This window comes from Sciurus carolinensis, chromosome 13 (genome assembly GCF_902686445.1).
Source record: "Sciurus carolinensis chromosome 13, mSciCar1.2, whole genome shotgun sequence".
NCBI lineage: Eukaryota > Metazoa > Chordata > Mammalia > Rodentia > Sciuridae > Sciurus > Sciurus carolinensis.
The window spans coordinates 35,053,138-35,075,338 of NC_062225.1; the positions used below are offsets into that span (position 1 = coordinate 35,053,138).

The 22,201-nt window shown below is 35.9% G+C and overlaps 1 pseudogene; it reads left to right on the forward strand.

The window, feature by feature from the left end:
• The first annotated feature begins 8,756 nt into the window (after positions 1 to 8,756).
• LOC124962859 (mitochondrial fission regulator 1-like) lies at positions 8,757 to 9,776 on the forward strand (annotated as a pseudogene).
• Positions 9,777 to 22,201: the final 12,425 nt, after the last annotated feature.

The following is a 22,201-nucleotide window of genomic DNA, read 5'->3' on the forward strand; positions in this document are numbered from 1 at the left end:
CTGAATCAGGAAGACATACACAATCTAAACAGATCAATTTCAAGCACTGAAATAGAAGAAGCCATCAAAAGCCTATTCTAAAGTTTTTAATCTGGTTTTACTAATATAATAATGCTGACCTGAATTAGGTTGAGAAGTGTTTGTTTTGTTTCTATTTTCTGGAAGAGATTGTGGAAACTTTGTACAATTTCATCTTGAAATGATTTTTAGAATGCAGTTGTGAAATCATTTAGGTCTGGTGATTTTTTTTTCTCTAGAAATGCTATTTATTATACATGCCTTTCTATATACATGCCTATTCATGTGATCTATTGTTGTGTTTTTTTGTTTTTGTACCAGGGATTGAACCTAAAGGTGCTTAACCACTGAGTCACATCCCCAGCCTGTTTTATTTTTTTATTTTGAGAAAGGGTCTCACTAAATTTCTCAGGGTCTTATTAAGTTGCTGAGGTTGGCTTTGAAATTGTGATCCTCCTGTCTCATGTTCTCAAGCTGCTGGGAAATCTATTTCTACTTGGGTGTGTTTTTGTAATTTGTGTACAGCAAGGAATTGACCCATTTCATCTGTAGATATAGATATAGATACACATGTAAATGCAAAGAAATAAACAAATATATAGATCAGTAAGTACAGCTTTCCCTCTATATCTGCAGGCCAATTTGTGTGCTTCTTGCTTAAAATACTGCTTTGGTATTATACCAAATGCCACTGATTCAATACCACTGAATCAGCAGTGATGACTCCTTTTTTTATTTTCAATATTGGTAATTTTTCTCTTCTTTTTTCTTGCATTGGTCAGTTGGAGATTTATTGATTTTCTTGTTCTTTCCTAAATGCTAACTTTCCATTTGTTTTGTAATTATTTTAATTTGTCTTTTTCAATTTTACAATTTGCTGCTCTGCATTTTACTTTTTTTTTTTTTTTTCTGCTAGTTTAGGCTTTAAGTGTTCTTTGTGCAAAGTCCAATGGTAGAAGCTTAATGTTTTGATTTTAGTTTTTTCTTATTTTACATTATTTTCTCCTCCACCTCCTCCTCCTCTTCTTCTTCTCTTTCTTTCTCTCTTTCTTCCTTCCTTTCCTTCCTTCCTTCCTGATTTAATTCTGTTTTTACTTCCACATTTTTTATTGGTGCACTAGAGATGCACAAAATGATGGGATTCATTGTTATATATTCATGCATGCAATATACTTTGGTTAACAGCACTACCAACACTTGCCCCACTCCCTCCTCAACTCTCACTCCTTGGTCCCTTCCTCTACTGCTCTCCCTTTGATTTTCATGAGATCACCTCCCCCACAACACCTTTCTTTTCCTTTTTCCTCTCTAGCTTCTGCACATGAGAGAAAACATAGGACCTTTGCCATTCCAAGTTTGACTTACTTAGCTTAGCATAATGGTCTCTAGTTCCATCCATTTTCCTGCAAATGACATAATTTCATTTTTCTTTATGGTTGAATAAAACTACATTGTGTATATATACCACGTTTACTATATCCATTCATCCATTGATGGACACTTAGGCTGGTTACTTAGTTTGGCTATTGTGAATTGTGCTGCTATGGGTATGCATACATCACTGTAGAATGATGATTTTAATAGTTTAGGATAAATACCAAGGAGTAGAATATTCTTACTAGGTTTTCCTTGCTTTTCATTATTTGTATTTAATTTTTATTTACTTCAAAATATTTTTTAAATTTTTAGTACATCTTCTTTGGCTCATATGATATTGAGAGACACTTAATCTTCAAATTGGGTGGATTTTCCAGTTATCATTCTATCATTTTAAAATGTAACTCTATTGTGATGTGAGAAAAAGATTGTGCATGTTTTTATATTTTAAATTTGTTAAGAAGAGCTTTATAATCCAGAATATGATATATCTTCATAACTATTGCACGTGAGCTTGGAAAATGTGTATGATTTTGTTGTTGGATGAAAAGTATTCTAAATATGTTAATTGCATCAAGTTTATTGATGGTACCAGTCACTTCAGCTATCTAGGTTACTGATTTTCTCCCATTAGATCTATCACTACTCCGGCTCTAATATTGGATTTGTCTACTTCTTGCAATTATGCTGATTTATTTCTTGTGTTTTAGTCACTATTGTTAGGAGCATAAACAGGGAGAACTTTTTATATTTCTTTCGAATAATTAACACCTTTCTCATTATTCAATATCTTCTGAATTTATGCATCATTCCCACATATCTGCAGTCTCTGAATCTGTGGAATCAATGAAAGATCCTTCACTATGTCCTTAGTCTTATGATGGTTGTATCTGTGGTGACATGTACAGAACTTTTGTTTCATGATTATTCTCTAAACAATATAGTATAACTCATGACTTAACATTATATCGTATTAGGAATTAAGAGTAATCTAGAGATGATTTAAAGTATGGGAGCACATTTTATGGGTTGTCTATTATGCCAGTTTATTTATATTTTATTTAATTTTATTTTTCACAGATTCTGACATCCACAGAAGGTCCTGGAACCAATCATCCTTAAAGAACATGGGATGCAAGTGTAGGTACAGATCTATATATGAACAGAAAGAGACCACAGGTTACTTTTATACTTTTTTTTATTGCAAACAAATGGGATACATGTTGTTTGTACATGGAGTAAAGGCATACCATTTGTGTAATCATAAATTTACATAGGGTAATGATGTTTGATTCATTCTGTTATTTTTTCCCTTCCCCCCACCACTCCCACCCCTCTTTTCCCTCTATACAGTCCTTCGTTCCTCCATTCTTGCCCCCTCCCACCTCCCATTATGTGTCATCATCCGCTTATCAGTGAGATCATTTGTCCTTTGTTTTTTCGAGATTGACTTATCTCACTTAGCATGATATTCTCCAATTTCATCCACTTGCCTGCAAATGCCATAATTTTATTATTCTTTATGGCTGAGTAATATTCCATTGTGTGTATATATATATATATATATATATATATATATATATATATATTATCCATTCATCAATTGAAGGACATCCAGGTTGGTTCCACAATCTGGCTATGGTGAATTGAGCAGCTATGAACATTGATGTGGCTGTATCTCTGTAGTACACTGATTTTAAGTTCTTTGGATATAGGCCAAGGAATGGGATAGCTGGGTCAAATGGTGGTTCCATTCCAAGCTTTCTGAGGAATCTCCATACTGCTTTCCAGAGTGACTTGCACTAATTTGCAGCCTCAGCAGCAATGTATACTTTTATGCTTAATATAGATTCATAGTTACATCAAATTTCAAAAACATTTGGCTTACTTTTAAAGAAATATTTTTTCTACTCCTTGTTTCTCTTTTGGGATTTCAATTATTTTTAAGTCAAGTCATTTAATGTCTAGCCAAATGTTACCTGTCTCTACCACTTTTTACATTTTTTGTTTCCTTCCATATTTTAGTTTTAAAAATTCATATTGCCTGTTTTCAAGTTTGTTGTTCTTTGTTCTGCAAAAATAATATGAAAACATGAAGGGATATGTATAAGGCATGCTATTTCTTAAAAGTTCAAAAACAGTTTAAAGTATTCTTATGTTTTATTGTGTTAAGAAAAGCACTACAAATTCAATGACATGAAACAGCATCTGGTGTATTATTGTTATAAATTCTGTGGGTCAGTAATTCAGAAAGAGCATAGAGAGATATGAATTTATTTATTTATTTTCGCTTCACAATGTCAGATGTTAAGATTTGAAGGGCTGTGAATGACTTTAGTGACTTATACTACAATTATCTTGAGGATTATTCACATATATGCTTAATGCCCGGGCTAAGATGAATTCACAACAGAGAGATGAAAGCTTCCAGTATGCCAGAATGGAGGAGGTTCCTGTTTGAAAGATTTCCAGTGCTGAAACAGAGACCATCCTGGACATAAAGTTGGTCACTCTACGGCTGAGTTCAGTTGTGAAAATTGATTGGATGCACCTCACAAGTCCCCTCCATTGACTTAGGCTTCTCAAATCATGGAGTTGGATTGTGAGAAATACTTCATTCTCAAAGTTCTGAAGAAGCATTCATAGACAAATATTAAAACAGAAGGGATGGGGCTGGCAGAAGCTACAAGACTTTGCCCCAAAACACACCATCACTTGGTGACAAATGGGTTATCTAGGTGAGTCAACATTTAACAGGTGGGAAATTAGCTTCTGTATTTTGATTATTTTGCAAAAGAATATATAGGATGGGCAATAATGTGGTGATAATCTTTGCAATAGATAATCTGTAACACACAGCAATTTGGGAGCTGAGGCAGAAGGATTGCAATTTGAGGTCAGCCTCAGCAACTTAGTGATGATACTAGTCTTGAAAAATCAGGATCAGGTCCTGAAGATTAAACACCCAAGAAATGCTGAAGCAAGGGTAGAAAAGCAAGCTTTACTTAAGGGATAGAATAGAAACAGACTTCCCTAGAGAGAAGGAAACACAGAACGGTGCCCATGGGAGTGGGGGTACCTTGCCCCTTTATAGATTTTAGGTTTTCTTTTTTCTTATGTCCTTTTTACTCTTTTCTTGCCTATGAGACCAAAAGTCAGGAAAAGAGCCATTCAGGGGTGTAATTGCTTGTGTTAGAAAGTGCACTTTCCACTGGTCAATGGGAAAGTATTATCTACCCATTTTCTTTTCTTTGATAATCAGCTCTCTGTCCTTTGCCCTGGTTTCAGCAAGGTTCTGTTTCAAAACAAAAGATAAAAGAGCTGGCAATTTAACTCAGTGGTAAAGTGCCCCTGGATTCAATCCCCTGTACCAAAAAAAAAAAAAAATTAATAAAAATAACAATCTGCAACAAATAAAATACATGACTTTGTAGTGTGCATGTAACTGATACAAAAATAAGGGAAAGAGAATAAATTATTACTTAAAGTTTAGGCAAATCATTATTAAGAAGGGAGTGGGAACAGATTGCTTAGTAGCATATAGGGAATTCTATCAATGTTTATTCTTTTGAATTGAGTCATTGTTCCATAGATATTAGATCCAAGGTTATTTGTTAAAATATACAAGTTGAAGCTACTTCTCTGGTTGTGCGTTTCTCATTACAAATATATAAAAATAATTTTACAATTAGCAACAGACAACACTACTCTCTAATGTATTCCCTGAAAACTTATCCTATGAGTATCCAATGGGAATCTATTGAATTGAGAATTTCGAGTTTATGAATTAGAGCCTTGGTAGCAAATCAGTTAATTAGACTCAACAAGAAAACCATTGTTTTTGAAGGATGGTTTCTTCTAAGAAAAATGAAAAGAAGAATGAAACTGGAAATGCCACAGATGATTTGTGAACAAGTTGAAAGCTTTGTATACATCATGAACCCCAGAATAGGGCAACAGAATAAGAAAATAAATTAGTAAAATTTAACAAAAAATACATATTTAGGAAATAATATTTTTTTCTTAAAGGAAAGTTACATTTGTGAGTAGGATTTTATATTTTTATAGTTTAAAAAATCAGTGATGAATTTTCTCAAACAAATCTAGCTCTAAGCACTAAAGTAAGGAAGTAATATTTATTTATATCCTAGGGCTGTGATAAACTGAGTGGAATAAAAACAACAGAGATAAATTTTTAATAGGTTTAAATACTAGAAATATGAAATCATCTTTTCAGTAGGACCATGCTTTCTCTTAGATTCTGGTGGTTGCCAGAGATCCTTGGCAAATTCTTGGTACTACTTGCTTTCTGGTTGCATAACTCATGGATCTCTGCCTCTATCATCACATGAACTCTTGGTTGGGTATCTTTCTTCACTTAGGATTATTTTCTGTTTCTGTTTTATTTTTATTTTTTTTTCTTATGAAGACAAAGATCATATGGAATTAAAGGCCCACTCGCTCCCATTGTGACATTATCTTGACTATGTTACATTTGCAAAGACACCATTTTCAAATAAAATCACATGAACAGGTACTGGGTTTAAGAGTTCAACATTTTTTGGTAAGAAAAATTACACACACTACCATCTTTTATAGAAATGTTGAATTGATTTTATAGCATAGACTAATTTTGGAAAATGAATTTTCATGTTTAGAAATTTCTATTTATTGCTAACTATTCTCTAATTTGAAAAAGTAATCGATATTGTACTATAAAATTATCTAATGTTTACATATAACGTTCACATACATATATATGTCATTATATATATAATTAAGAGCTTGATTTTACATCTAACCAGTCATAAAAATCTTTAAAAATTTATTTCACCTGTCTTAATAGCCTCATGTAAACAGCCCGACTAAAGCTTAAGAAGACAGGTCTTTTACCATTGATAGTTTGAGAATCGCTGCTGTAAGGCATGACATGGGGCTGAGTAAATATAGGAGTGTCCAAAGCAGAATTGATATACAACTGCCATAGGTTGGCCTGCTTCCTCAGAGTCAATCACCAAGGCAATTTCAATATTCAAAAGTCACACTAGTGGCTACTAATCTTATTCATTCACCCTTATGCCAGTGAACTATAAACCGAGTTGATATCTAGCTCCAGGAAAAGAGATTGTTAGCAAGTAAGATTCAAAAAGCTGAGGTCCTGAGAAAGTCCAAAGTCTCTTTACAAAAACCCATCAGCATTATGAAAAATTATAGATGGCTCTGTTAGGGCATCGAGATTAATTAAAATGGAAGCATGCCTAAACCTGTACATTGGCTACTCTTCTCTGGTGATTTTCAATGTTTCTGTGGAAAAGATTTCCATAACTTCTGCAGATCTAAAAGAAACATGACCAGAAAACTTAGTAACCACTGTCATAAGCAGAGTATGTCAGTGGCTCCAGCATTAAAAGTCCCAGGAAACATAGTCAAGGAATTAGTCCACACATTACCAAGTTAATTTGATACATGCAAAATAGCAAGATCCATAAGACTTCCATCTCCTGTCCCCAGACACTTCTTCACATGAACTGTTCAGTTGAGCTAGAAATAATCCAGGAGAGAGTACAGACTTCTTTTCTTACATGCTTCTTTGAGAAATTGTATTCAAATATGAAGGCAAAATTTTAAAAGGCCAAGGTGATATTAACTCTCAAGGAAAAATACCATGTTACAAGAAAAAGTTTTACATGTAAAGCAAATTATTATTCTTTAAACTTCACCCATGGGGAAGACTTGTAAAGTTCCAAAGACACAAGCTATAATTAATTTCCTTACACACAGAATGTTCATAATTCCATAAAACTATATTTTAAGCACCTTTGTGAAGTAACTGAAAGAGGAAAGTTGCTTTGTGTTATAAAAAAAAAAAAAAAAAAAAAAAAAAAAAAAAACAACTTACTTATTTTAAAACTTAAGAAATAATATAGAAGACTTTACCATGCTGATAGAATTCAGCAGTCCAGGGAGTGGAATTGGAAAATAAACTCTTTTTCTCATATAGTTATTTCAGAAAGTAGTATGTCCTCCCAGCTCTTCCCAGGACTGTCTTTTCCCCTACCTGACTTCTCTAGTTCAGCTTTCCTTTGATTTCCCCACTTGTTATGTAGTCTCTTTCAACAAACCTCTAACTCTGCATCTATAACTTCCTATCATTTCTCTTCCTTTCTCTTTGCATTTTACTACTCATACAACTTGACTCCTTTGACCTTTGTCTTTTAAATGAGCCTAGCATAAAATTATTTTTTCTCTTCTTGCCTCTTCCCTCTCTCTGTCTCTAATCATTATTTTCACTTCTTTAATTTTTAATTCTGAAAACTTGATTTTTTAAGTTTATTTTAAAACATCATTAATTTCAAAATCCACAAGTCATTCCTGCCCATGTGTGTCTTTGGTTATGGAACTGTTATGGAACTGGGGCCTTCTGAGAAACTGAGGCATTTGAAGACCCCTACTTCAAACCCCCATTCTTGGTGATCAAGTCAGAAAGATTTCAGACATGTCACTCAGAGTAACAGAAATGATTTTATGAAAGGGATAGAAAAAGGGGAAGGAGACACTCTCAAGAGAGAGAGTGTGTTCTCTCAGAGAGGAGAGGGACCATGTGCCTCTCCTGCTTTCCAGTTTTATGGGGAATCCCAGAGAAGTTTCCAGAGAGTCCTGCTTAGGTCCACCTCCTGACCATTGACTGACAGTAGGGTGACATCAGACTTTCAAGTCCCCACTGTCATGGCAACTCTAGGTCACACTGACCCATGCTGACCACTTCTAATGGGATTCTTAACCATACATTCTTATTGATGGAACTATTCTTACCTCCTGAAGTTTCAGGATTTCATCACAAAAATCTCTTGGATTTCTCCATCAACCTGATCTTGGGCCTGCATTTCTCCTGCAGTTAACAGGTAGTTTGCTGAGGAATGTGACATATCCTGTTCACTTAATCCAGGCAGGACTGCAGGTAAATTTATTGTCAGAAAAGAAAGCATGTGGGGGTCAGCCAAATGGGCCTATTTTATAGGATTATTCTCTTAACCGTGTGTTCCCACCATCCTTATCAGTCTGTTCCCTAAAAGAATGATAAAAAAAAAAAAATATTGCTTCAACTTCCTTTTCACTCACTTCTTTTTTATATATGTACTCTGAATTATGTTATTTGAAGAATTGAGCCATCCAGTTTATTAGCTTAGAGGTTATCTCTAAGAATGAGCAGTTTTGTGAATGTCAATAATATACTAGAGAATTGAAAGCCTGAGTAGCTGGAGAAGGTGCTGGCTGCTGTGTGGCCACGCGTGCTTTAATGGACAATGGACTGCTGTGTATGCCTGAAATACTTGAAATGCAAATTTGGGACAACTTTACCAATGTTTGTCTGGATTAAGTGCCTGATGATGGTTTTTCAAGTTGGAGTAAGCATGCAATCTGCACTTTGGTCTGGAGAACCATATGGTTCATCTTGAAGTATGGTAAGGAAAATTGGTACTAACTTAACTCTGATTCATTGTCCAACAGTTCAATTTCAGCTTACCGGTCATGCAACAGAATGGAGTACAAACCACCTGGGAGAGGATGCAGTGGTGTCTTCTGTGGGTAGCCATAGAAGGAGAGTCTTCAACAAGACTAAGGACAGAAGTCAGGTCAAAGTCCCTTCTTCACGATGACTTCCTTTCTTCAAGAAGACCCCAAGCAGATATATTTCCTTACCAAGCTTGTCTCAAGAAGAGCCTCCACCAAAGATTGCAACACTGGGCAATGAGGAAGCCCTACAGATCTGTTCATTTGAAAATGAACTTGCTACTCTCAGAGCTCAGATTGCCAAAATCGTGACTCTGCAAGAGCAACAGAATCTCACTGCAGTAGGTGACTTGGTTTCTGTTCCATCTGTTACCACAGCTCCATCTCCTCCCCTGCCACCATCACCACCACCACTACTACCACCACCCTCCTCCACCTGCTGCACCTGTTCCCCAGGGCTCCAGCAAAGTAAATCTGCTATTGATCTGATTAAAGAGCGAAAGAGTAAAAAGTCAATGCTGGAAAGATTTTGGCTAAGCTAAAAATCCTTAAAGATATGAATAGTGTAAAACTTTGGTCAGTTAGGAGATCAGAGCAAGATGTAAAACCCAAGCCATTAGATGCTACTGAACCTGCTGCTCTCATAGCAGAAGCTCTGAAAAAGAAATTTGCTTTTTGGTATTGAAGGAATAGCCACAGTGAAGGATCTTATAAGGTCTGAATTAGAGACCACCTCAGAGACGGCATTGTTTGGGCCACATATGTTGAAGTCTAGAGGAAAAATGAAGGCTTTAATTGAAAATGTTTCAAACTCCTCATGGATAATGAGCTGGGAAAGACTCCTGGTTCAGCTGGTTTGTGAGGGTTGAATTTGGCTAATAGAAATCAATACTATTTAGTAAATCCCTGACTTTAGTATTCAGGGTCTCCTTTTTAACCTAGAGGATTAAGAAATAATGGAAGCACCATAACTTTGCTTTACTTTTATGAGATGATCAGTTCTAAAGCTTCTCATAACATACTGAATTCTGACATGTTTTTCATGTATAGCCAAGATGTTGAGGCTTCCAATCTTGAAAACATTTGTAAGATTTCGAAACATAGAAAAGTCATTTGTGGGTTTTTCTCTGCTTTTTAAATTCATAACATGAGTTTATCTGTACAAATGGTTTGTATACATATATTTGGATATAAAACGGTTTAAATATTATCAATGAATGACAATGAATGTATTGTTATCCTCATTTGTTTTCAATAAACATTTACTATTCAGTAATGGATTAGCTGGTATAATGTAAGTTGATGGAATAAAATATTTGAGATTGGAATCTTCTTGCCTTGAACGGAACTTATATCTTAAGATCACATTTTTGGAGCTGAGCTTTGCATAGGAACCAGTTGATGTTCACTGCTGCAATTCCATATGCTTTCGCTTAGAGGGAAGTTGAGAACCAGGACAGCTGCTAGTACCTCATTGCCATCCAAGTACTGGGGAAACAAATGTACTTTCCAAGTGGTGATAAATTGAATTATTGAATTAAATTACTTAAATACACACACACACACACACACACACACACACACACACACACACAAATTATTTGGTTAAGACTTCAGGATAAGGGAGGAGAGGAGGTTTACTGAATTGGATAGGGTAGAATGGGAAGAAGGAACAGGGGATGGGAATGGGAAAGACAGAGGAATGAATCGGACATATCTTTTATGTGTTAATATATGAACAGTTTAATTCCACATATGTATAACCACAAAAATGGAAAGTTATACTCCATGTATATGTCAAAATACATTCTACTTTCATGTATAAATAAAAAGAACAAAAAAGGTAAAAAAATATAAATGAATAAAAATTTTTAAAAAAATCTCCAGGGTATCTTACTTTTCAAAAGTGCATATGTCAGTCAATTTGTTTTGTTGCTCCTATTTAAAAACCCATTTTGGAGGATGGCAAATAGGAAAAAAAAATAATGGACCACATACTCCACAGTATTAACTGTGTAACTGACACAATTTCTTATTAAACAGTTCTTGGATTAAATTACTCCTTTTACCATGCAAATTAACCTTAGATAAAATCAGATTGAACATAGTATTTATTTTTTAAAAAACTTACTGCTATTTTAATGCAATTTTAACAGAATTATTTTGTTTCTCCCATTCTTCCATTCAACTAACTGAAAAGAGCTATAATTTTAAAAGTTGGGTATTTTTCCAGTATTTTAAGGTACTATTCATTTTAAGAAACATCAAACCTCATAAATAAAATTGGTAGCTACAAATGATTTCATGGCTCATAGGAAGACTAAAGTGGTTAATTTGTATCTGGAGAAGGCATATATTATATGACATATTTGAAAAATACATCATGAGAATTCTCTGATCACTGAAATTTGTTTTCCAACATGTCAAAGTGCAAACTACAAGCTTATAGCAGATCTGTGATTTCATCTTAATGGTGGCCCAGGCTGAGCCCTTCATTTCTTAGCTAGTTTCATATATCACTTAAAAAATCTGCTTTTATTTTTTCCAGTAGTAATGAAATAAAAGGAAAAACAGATTAGCAGTGTATTTTGGTTTTTGTGTAGTTTAGAGCTATAAAATATTTCCTTGTTTAATAAAAGTTTATATACTTTTGTTTAAGTCTATTTCTTGCACACATAACACACACACACGCACAGACTTGTGATGATTTGTTTTGTCATACACATAGCTTTGTACATGTAGAACCACAGTATATTTGTGTGTGGAATAAGGGGCTTTGAGCTGCTCCTGGCCAATGACTTAATACAAAGACAAATTCTGTAAGATGCCATATTCTTACTGCTCACCACACCTGAATAACACACATTGTCTTATATGCAATTCATTATGCTCAAGGTTTCTTTTTTAATTTTTAATTTTTAAAATTTTTTAAATTTTTAATTTTTTGTAGTTATATATGGATGGCATGCCTTTATTTATTTATTTAATTAATTTATTTATATTTTATGTGGTTCTAAGGATCAAACCCAGTGCCTAACACATGATAGGCAAGTGCTCTACCACTGAACTACAACCCCAGTCCCTCAGATTTTATTAGACTTATGTTTACTAAGTCAAAGAACTCAATCAGAAAAATGCAATGTATTTCTTTTTGTCTTTTTTCTGTGTTTAATTCAAATATCTTAATAATAGTCTCACTGTACTTGTAGAAAAGGATTGTCCATAGGAAGCACTCAGGGCCAACTGTGCCAAATCTGGACTTCAGAAATAACACAATGCCCTTTTCCATATGCTATGAATGTCAGAGTCCCTTGTGTTGAATTATATTAACTCTGGTTTGACTAAATCACTTGTTTCAACCCTAAGAACATGAGGGGAGCATGGTTACATCAGACCCCAAATAAGAGAGAAATATATTAGACCTGAACTCAACCATCAGAATTTGCTCAATTTATTGCAATGCACTGAGATTTGGGGATTGCAAGCTATTGCGGCACAGTGTGACTAACAAAGTCTGCACCTGTGAGGCCTTACTTTCACAACACAGCTGGCTTTGCCTTCTGTGTGCTGTAAACCCAGCTTTCAACCTTAGCATAATGGAAAAGCTTCCTAAATGAGGAGAAGATGATAATAAACACAAGTGTGTCTATATATCACTAATCCTGGACACCTTTTTAAAAGTGGATTAATATAATGCTTGAATGCAGCCTGACATTAGTAATAAGATGCAAAGTTAAAAATGTCAGTTTTTCCACCAATGTGACAATCTTAGCAAATCACTTGTGCAGTATCTCTTTTGTTCACATTTTATTTGATGAAGAAAATATTTAAGTAAACTCAGTTCTACGGCTATGAATTTTGACCTTTCTTTGTTTCTCTTTTATAGAAATCTTCTAAAAAATATAAGGAATATAATTGTGTCCTGCAGCTTGGAAACTTGAAAGTTAGATTAATTGTAGACAAAGGCAAGCAAGAACAGTTATATATCAGAGACCCGAGTATTATTTAAAAGAAATGTAGAACCTTTCTCTGGAAACACACGGAACAAAAAGTCTACTTAGCTAAAGATCAGGCAGCTGTGTAACACATATGGTAACATTTGTGGGGAAATCAAATGCTTCAGAGAAAGTGTGAAAACCCTAGTTACATCAAAATGTATGATGTTTGGGGAACATTTGTTTAATTGGTTATTCCTAGAATTAGGGGATAGGAGAAGGAACTTGAAAGGGGAAATGGATGATACTTCAAAGAAGATTTGGGTGAATATGCAAAGAGCTAAAATGAGAAAATAGGCAAAGGAGATTTATTAAGATAAATTATTATGTATTAAAAATCTTTAAATAAGGACAAGAATTGAAAAAATTTCCACTAGCTGGGCATGGTAGCACACACACCTGTAATCCCAGCAACTCATGAGACCTAGCAGGAGGATACAAGTTTAAGGCAGTCTTGGCAACTTAGGGAAGCCCTAAGCAAAATGAAAAGGACTGAGATTGTAGTTCAGTGGTAAAGTACCCATGGGTTCCATCTCCAGTACTGGGGGAAAAAGAAGATTTCCATTTTACAAAGATGATGATTGGTGATGTTATAAAAGATGGCCTAGAGTTGAGACAATTCTATCATGGAAATCAACTGTGAAATAGCTGGCACAAGCTATGTCGTGGCAGTTAAAGTAAAGGAAGACAAGGGTAATAGAGGCAGGCAGAGCCCAAAGGCTTTTTATAATGGAGGTAGGAATGCTTTGTGTCTAATGGGATGAAGAAAGAATTGAATCACTGGAAAGAACATGGAAGTTTCTCCCTAAGTTAGCCAAAACAAAAATGTATTAGTTTGCTGGAGTTTGCATAATGACATACCATAGACTGGGTGACTTATATAAGAGAAACTGATTTTCTCTCAAGTTTGGAGGTTTGGAAGTTTGGTGCAGGCAGGATTAGTTCAAGCCTTCTCTCCTTGGCTTACAGAAGGTCACTGTCTTGTTGCCTCTTCGCACAGCCTGTTCATGCACACTCCTGGTGTCTCTGTGTGTTCTAAAATCATCTTCTTATAAGACACCATTCCTATTGGATTAGGGAAATCCTAAGGCTTCACTGTCACTTAAATATTTCCTTGAGTTTTCTCTCTTCAAATACAATCACATTTTAGAAACTAGAATTAGGATATGCATTAATTTTATGGGGGGATATCATTCAATTCACAACAGACAATGACATGGTTAAAATGAGCCAAGATACACAAGAACAGTCTGGTTGCTTTTTAAGATATATATTGTGACTCAAAGCTCTTTAATTAAACAAATAAACATTTTAAATGTGTCTGGGAAGACTAATACATATACTTCTGAAGATCAGGAACCTGGTCAGGACTGAGAATACAGTGTGGGGAATCACTACTCATGAGGTTTGAATCTGTGGAAATTGATCCCAGCTGAGGACAGTACCCTGGTGAATAGCACAGCATAGCAGGAGGAAAAATGAAATCACATAAATATGAGCTCCAGCTGGTATTAGGCTCTTTTTATGGTGCATTCTAACTACCACTGAGTTAAAAGAGAAGCATTGTTAGAAAGAATGTGAACCACAAGCGTTGGTAAGTTTTCTGTCATTGTAACAAGTATGTGGTATAATCAAGTTATTAAGTAAAAAGGTTTGTTTTGGTTCATAATTTCAGAGACTTTAAAGTAACAGGGCACTGTTAGATTTAAAAGAAGCACCCAACATATACTCTCTGTTTTTTTCCCTTCCGTCTTCCTATAGGCAATCATTTCATATAGAAAATAGAAGCTGAATGAAAACTGCACCCCAGGTCCTGGTGCTAATGGAAACTACAAAACCAGAACCACAACATATATATCTGCTAGCAGACCCCACAGCTGTCCAAATTCACACATGCAGATCTCTTGGCTCCTGCTTTTCCTCCTCTGTAATTCTAACACTATTGTCTGTTGAGAAAAAGACAAATTTCTAGCTGGCTCTCTTCCTGGTTTAAGCCAAGACATGAATGAATTTATTTCTTGCTTCACCATCATATTCTTCTTTGCTAATTAAACCCCCAACGCAGGCAATGATTGAACCTGTTCTGTTAAAACCCCCAAAGTCATCCTTTAGCTGGGCATCCCCAGTAACACTTTCAGCCATGATTGATTGTAGCATGACAACAAATATATGGTCATTAAAAGGGAGTGATTAGGGAGTAATTTCATTGTCTTGAATAGAAGGGTGGATATTGTGAGAAACAACCTCACCTGTCCAAACCCAATGAATGATGGACTGGGAGACACAGGTACACTGGAATTGGGACTTTAGCGAGGGTTGGCTGAGTACTATGGGGTGCACAGTCTTCCTGGACATCTCCTAGGTTTTACTGTCTCCTAGTGGGTTATTTAAAGAAATGTATCTTTAGTTTTCTCCACCTCCCTTTGTTCTCTTGTGGCTGGAAGGCCTTCTTGGGGTGAGTGTATTTTGGCAAAGTACATAGTTCTTACTTCTCATTTTATTCTCCTTTCCCTACTCTCATTCCCTTTCAGAAGCTTGTTTGTTAAAAGTCTAACAGACCATGATCACGTAACCCTTGCTCAGCATCTTTTCATTTTTGTTCTTTTATTCTAAAAAGAGACCACTGACTATTGTTTCTAACACATATGTCTTCCCTACAGAAGCCAGGTAAAAGAAATAGGAAAAGAGCTAATCTGCAGGATTATCAAGTGAATAAATTCACTTGAGATATGATGCTATTTTAAAATACAGACACAAGACTCACCACTACCTGAGGTCCTAAAATACTAATGTATCTACATTTAGTGACCCTGCTGTCAATGAGAAACCTGCTTAGTGGAATACAGAATATTGTCAGAACAGAGATGTACAAGGAGTCACAAAGGCATACACAAGGAATGCTTAGATGGACTTTGATTGAGTAAAGTCTTTCTAGGTTTTCACCACAACTAAGGTGAATCTTGAAGGAATAGGTGGAGCTGTCTAGCTCAGAATGCTGGAAACTAACATAATCATCAGAAGAGAAATATGGACTTTACCTAGAGCTATACTGAGAAAAGTAGGAATTCCTAAACCATTAAACTTCCATGTGTTTGTTGTTTTCTAATCGTTGTATTCCCACAGTAAGCAACATAAAGACAACAACAAAATGCATTCTTTTTATGTGTGTGTGTGTATATATATATATATATATATATATATATATACATATATATGTTCTAATTAGTTATACATGTCAGTAGAATGCATTTTTGACACTTCATATATAAATGGAGTATAACTTTTCATTTATTGGTTGTACATAATGTAGAGTTACATAGGTCATGTAATCATGTATGCACATAGGGTAATAATGTCCAATTCATTCTACTATCATTCCTACCCCCATCCTCTCTCCCCTTCCTTCATTCTTCTCTGTCTAGTCCAAAGTACCTCCACATCCCCTGCTTATTGTAAATTAACACATATCAGAGAAAACATTTAGTCTTTGGTTTTTTGGAATTGGCTTATTTCGCTTAGCTTTATATTCTCCAGTTTCATCCATTTACTGGCAAATGCCACAATCCCATGCTTCTTCAAGATTGAGTAATATTTCATTGTGTATATATACCTCAGTTTCTTTATCCATTCATCTGTTGAAGGGCACCTAGGTTGGTTCCATAGTTTAGCTATTGTGAATTAAGCTGCTATAAACATTGAAGTGGCTGCATCACTGTAGTACACTGATTTAAAGTCCTTTGGGTATAAATCTAGGAGTGGGATGACTGGGTCAAATGGTGGTTCCATTCCAAGATTTTTGAGGAATCTCCATACTGCTTTCCAGAGTGGTTGCACCAATTTGCAGTCCCACCAGCAATGTCCCACATCCTCATCAACATTTATTGTTGCTTGTATTCTTAGTGATTGCCATTTTAACCAGAGTGAGATAGAATATCAGTATAGTTTTGATTTGCATTTCTCTAGTCACTAGAGATGTTGAACATTTTCTCATATATTTGTTGATTGATTTTATTTCTTCTTCTGTGAAGTGTCCATTCAGTTCCTTAGCCCATTTATTGAATGTGGGTTTTCAGTGTTAAGTTTTTTGAGTTCTTTATATATCCTGAAGATTTAATGCTCTATCTGAGGTGCCGGTGGTAAAGATTTTCTCCCATTCTGTGGGCTCTCTCTTCATGTTATTGATTGTTTCCTTTGCTGTGAAGAAGATTTTTAGTTTGATTTCACCCATTTATTGATTCTTTTTATTATTATTTTTTATTTAGCTTTTAATTTTTTACAAACTGCATTTTGATTTGTTGTACACAGATGGGGTACATCATTTCATTTCTATGATTGTACACAATGTAGATTCATACCATTTGTGTAATCATACATTTATTGATTCTTGATTTTACTTGTTGCACTTTAGGGGTCATTAAGAAAGTTAGGTCCTAAGCCAATATGGTGAAGATTTGGGCCTACTTTTTCTTCTATTAGATATAGGGTGTCTGTTTTAGTGCCTAAATCTTGAATCCACTTTGAGGTCTTTTTGTTGTTGTTGTTGGTTTTTGGTTTTTGGTTTGTGTGTGTGTGTGTGTGTGTGTGTGTGTGTGTGTGTGTGTGCAGGGCGAGAGATAGGGGTTTAATTTCATTTTGCTACATATGATTTCCGGTTATGTCAGCACCACTTATTAAAGAAGCTATCTTTTCTCCGATGTATGCATTCTTCTTCCTTTTTTTTTTTTTTTTGACTCTTTTTTTTAAATTTTTTTTTCATACATGTATACAGGGTAATAATGTCTGTCTCATTCTACCCAATGTATGCATTCTTAATTGGAAAATTGAGGAGATTTGTTTTCTCTGTACTCAGGACTGCTATGCTTAATGGTAGGGTCATAATGTTAAGTAGGTGTTCAAGATGCCAAGGTGGCAGAGGCAGGTAGGAGAAGGATCCCATAGGAGGACAAGACAGGGAGACTAAGTCCCATTACCAACTCTGGCCACTGAGGATTTATCACCATGAAAATGCCCACCATTTTTAAATTACCAATGGGGGTAAATTGGACAGTATTCTTATTAGGTTTTCTAAAGTAACCAATGGGGGAAAATTGGACAATATTCTAAACAGGTATCATAGGCAACTAATGGGGAGTAAATGGGATAAGATATTTATCCCATCTATGTAGGGAAGAGAATACCTCACAGCTCAGCATATAAGACACTTATTTCCAGACATCCAGGCCTTGACCCTCTCTCACTTGGCTCAGTCTGCTCTACCTTACCAAGTGCTACTTCCACTTCACCTTCAATAAATCTGTACTTTGCCTGATACTAGTGTGTGTCCTGCTCAATTCTTTGTTTGGTACACCAAGGACCTGGATCCCAAATGGACAACCTGATGGGACAGAATCACTGAGTTGTTGAGTCTTGAGGGAAGAAAATATACTTTAATAGTCACCCCAAAATATGCTGAGTGACTTTTGGAGAAGCAGGTAGTTCAGATTAACCAGCCAGCTATTGACTCTGTAAAAGTGCCTTAAATCTTATCTCTTCATTTCTCCCTTTGGCCTTTCTTTTATTCTTGGTTTCTCAATATGACAAGATTGTTACTGAAAGCTTGGTTCCTGTCCCTGATGCCAATTCAATAATGATAATATGATTTGGGGAAAAAGAACAAAGAAGGTTTATTGCTTTGCTGTCAAAGGAAAAACACAGAGGACTCCGTTCCACAAACTATGATTCTGCCTATCAAGAACAGGGCGTTTTAAAGAAGAGATTCAGTGGAAGACAGCCATTTCCTAGATCTTCTAGTACCATCTCTAAAGTCTGAATTCCTGGGGTGGGTGTGTGCTCAAAGACAGATGACATGGCCTAGGATGGAAAAAAAGGTAATGCTATTCCCTGTCCTCAGGTTAGGAAGGAGGAGAGGAAGAAGAGGAAAAGAAAACATGTGCATTTAAAAATAAACCTCAGTGGCAGAACAGCAAGGGTTACATTCAAAGCACAGTACAATATCATTTCTCAACATGATACCAGTAGGGCTTTCCTCCTGTTGAGCCAGGGACTGGAACAGGGAACTAAAGAGTGGGAAAACGCTGCGGCCTAACTTCCTAATCTATGGCTGAAGTCTTTCCTACTCCCCAACCCTTAGGGTGTTTGGAATATGCCCTCCTACTCTCCTTTCTTACCCTCCTACATTCAAATCACCAGTAGTAAGGCAATGCCAAAAAATATCGCAAGCTCTTGGACCTTAAATTATAATTATAATTTGTACTGCTAATATAATTTGTTCTTTCATTCTTGGGCCTTAATTTATATTTTTCACCCGTTAAAGGTCCTTTCCTACTCCTCCCTCTTACAATATATGAAATGTGCCTTTTCATATTCTCCCACTTTAATCAACTACAAACAATAATTATACAACAATAGATACTTCTCCAAAGGAAAAAAAAAGGAATTTAAAGAAATTATTTTAAAAATACCAGCTGCTTCCCTGCCTGAGCCACTCAGTATAAGACAAAAAATCTGAGTTCATGGGTGAGGGCCCCTCCATTTTCTCTTTTTCCAATTTAAGTATTCTTCATAGAGATCACTTGAATCAGATTATTTTTCTACCAGCACCAAGTTAAAAACTCCTGTATTCTCTGGGGAGATGTGAGGGGTATCAGAAAAGACCTTGAAAGATGCAATACTTTTTCCACTGTTGCTTGAAAAAAATCTGTGCTTTATTTACTTGCATAAAACACTGATATGGCATTGCACCTGTGAGGACAGAGCACTTAAATAAGGAAAAGAGACCACCATCAAAAGAACCTTGAACGTAGCCCAATGCTGCCCAATAATCAAGCAGATATCTGTCTTTTCCAGGTTAAATAAAACATCAATTGCCCCAGTGAAATATGCCTAAAATTACAGTTTATTTATAGACGTGTGGTGGCAATTGCAGCCACCAATATAAACATATTTCAGTTACAGACACATATCAGAAAGTGTCCTAAGAGTCTGGTAAGCAAGGCCACTGTAGGAAGAAATATGTAAAAAGGTTTATGATGGATGATTGGAAGCAGCAAAATTTATTTATGACAAAGGGAAAGGAGGCACAATGAGGGATTAAAAAAGGAGAATAAATTGTCTTATGCATGTATGGGCACTTCTTTCTGTAATGCACTGTAGTTTGCATTCAGAGATGAGACTCCTGAGGATATATGCCAAAATATATATATATGTATATTTATATATGCATATACCTATACATATATATATTAGACAAATACATCAAGACAAAGCAAACTTAACAACAGCAATAAAGAATAAAAAATAGACTTTCCTTTTAAAATGATTCTAACATATTTGGGAGACCAGGAAACTAAAGCAAAGTTGGTTAAGTAAGAAAAGTATCTTCTAATTCTGTCAAATACTCAAGTAATATGTTGAGATAGACACATGACACCTGAAAGTTAAGAGAGACATAGTTCTTAGCTACTAAATTATTATTGCTACAGACTTTCCACAAATACCTCCAGAAGTGGTTTGGGGAACCTTGTCACAAAGGAAATTGATGAATTAGAGAGGAAGTAGAAGTTCCTTTTGAGAGACTGTTTGGGATTGCCTGTCTGCAGTTTTAATTACTTTGCACAGCGATTTGTGTCTTTCCATAAAATTTCAAGATGTTTGTGTAAACAGTGGTCCATTTTATGCTTCAGATATAGCCCTTGCTGCTCTGCTACTGAAACTTATTTTAAAAATGGACATGGTTCTTTCTCTTCCTCTCTCCCTGCTCCTTCCTAATCTCATCCCTCCCTAATCTCAGGGGAAACAGGAATACCTTTCTTCCCCATCCTAGGTAGTTATCTGTCCCTGAGTACACACCCACCATAGGTAGGAAGTAATCCAGATTTGGGGGATAGTACAGAAACAACTCAGAAATTACTATCTCCCAAATTAACAAATAAATTACAACTCCAACATGTGGAATGTAGCCTTTGAGTCACCTCTTTAAAAACCTCCTCTTCCTGCTGATGGGCAGAATCACAGCCTTTGGTACAGGAGTCCCCTGTCCTTTTTCCTTTTTCTCAAAACCGTGTCCTCACTATTGGATCAGCAACAGGAACAAGGACTGAGATTTTCGCAACAATTGGGAGCAGGTAAGGTAACTAACTTGACCCAGTAGTGTGGGATGTTCTCAGTGTTCTCACTGAAAGTCCTACATTCTAGAATTGTCCTAAATGCAGGGAATTATGTCAGTTGATCACTTTGGAAATTTAGAGATTAGCAACTTGCTCCCAGCCAAAGTTAACTGTGTGTCAGAACCTGCAGATCTGTGATAGGTAGCAGTCCCAAGTGATGGGAATATGGGGTTAAGGGGATGATTCTGTAGACTGGGTCTACTGGGCTAACTACCCCCCACATGACTTTTTTTTTTTTAAAGCAATTCACTTTGGTCCTGCCTGGCTTCAATCAATAGGATAGGCAATATTCTCACAAGAAAACCTGTTATCTACAGGAGAAATTCAACCCCAAAGCACCCCCCACCCCCCCGCAAATAGGAACAGCACAGTTACCCTGAAGGGGAGGGTTTTTATGAACTTAATACTGACCAAAGTTTCCAGGACTCAAAAGAACAGAATTTCATGTTTTGGCTCCTTCCTAATCCCTGGAGCCTTACTTATCACATCAAAAAGGAGCAAGACAACATCTTGGGGCAACATCTGCATCTTCCAGATTTCAGAGTGGGAAGGGTTTCCAAATTTAGCTAATTTTAATCCCCTTAAAAGCCCCAACTCTATGAAAAATATGCCAACCTCTTCAGAGATGGTTGTGGCTCTTCTGTGACCTGAACTGTATGCTTAGCTCTCTTATTTCATTTTCCCTAATAAATTCATGCTTGTTACTCCGTGCAACCTGCTCAAAATCTTTCCTGTGAGTTTGCAAAGAACAAGCAGTCTTGAGGAGTCAAAGCCCACCTCACCGCTCTGCAGCAACTTTCAGAACTGCAGCCACTTTTCTGAGCTGCAGCTCTGTGGGCTGGTGCGTCCCACTCCACAATATCCAAATACCGTTAGCTACTAAGAAAAGGGTCATGGGATGGAAACAGTGCTTAATGACTGTGAAAAGCATAAAGTTTTCTTAAGGAGTCAAAGTGTAAAGAAAACAGATTCATTATCCCTTGTGGTTATATTTTTGCAGGAAACAGATTGGTTGAGATGCAGCGAGCAGCACTCAGAGAGAACTCTCAACTTTATTTTATCCTGGCGGGCTAAGAGGAAAACAAAAACTCCAAATCTGAGCCCTGATCCACAGTTTCTCACAATATTTATACA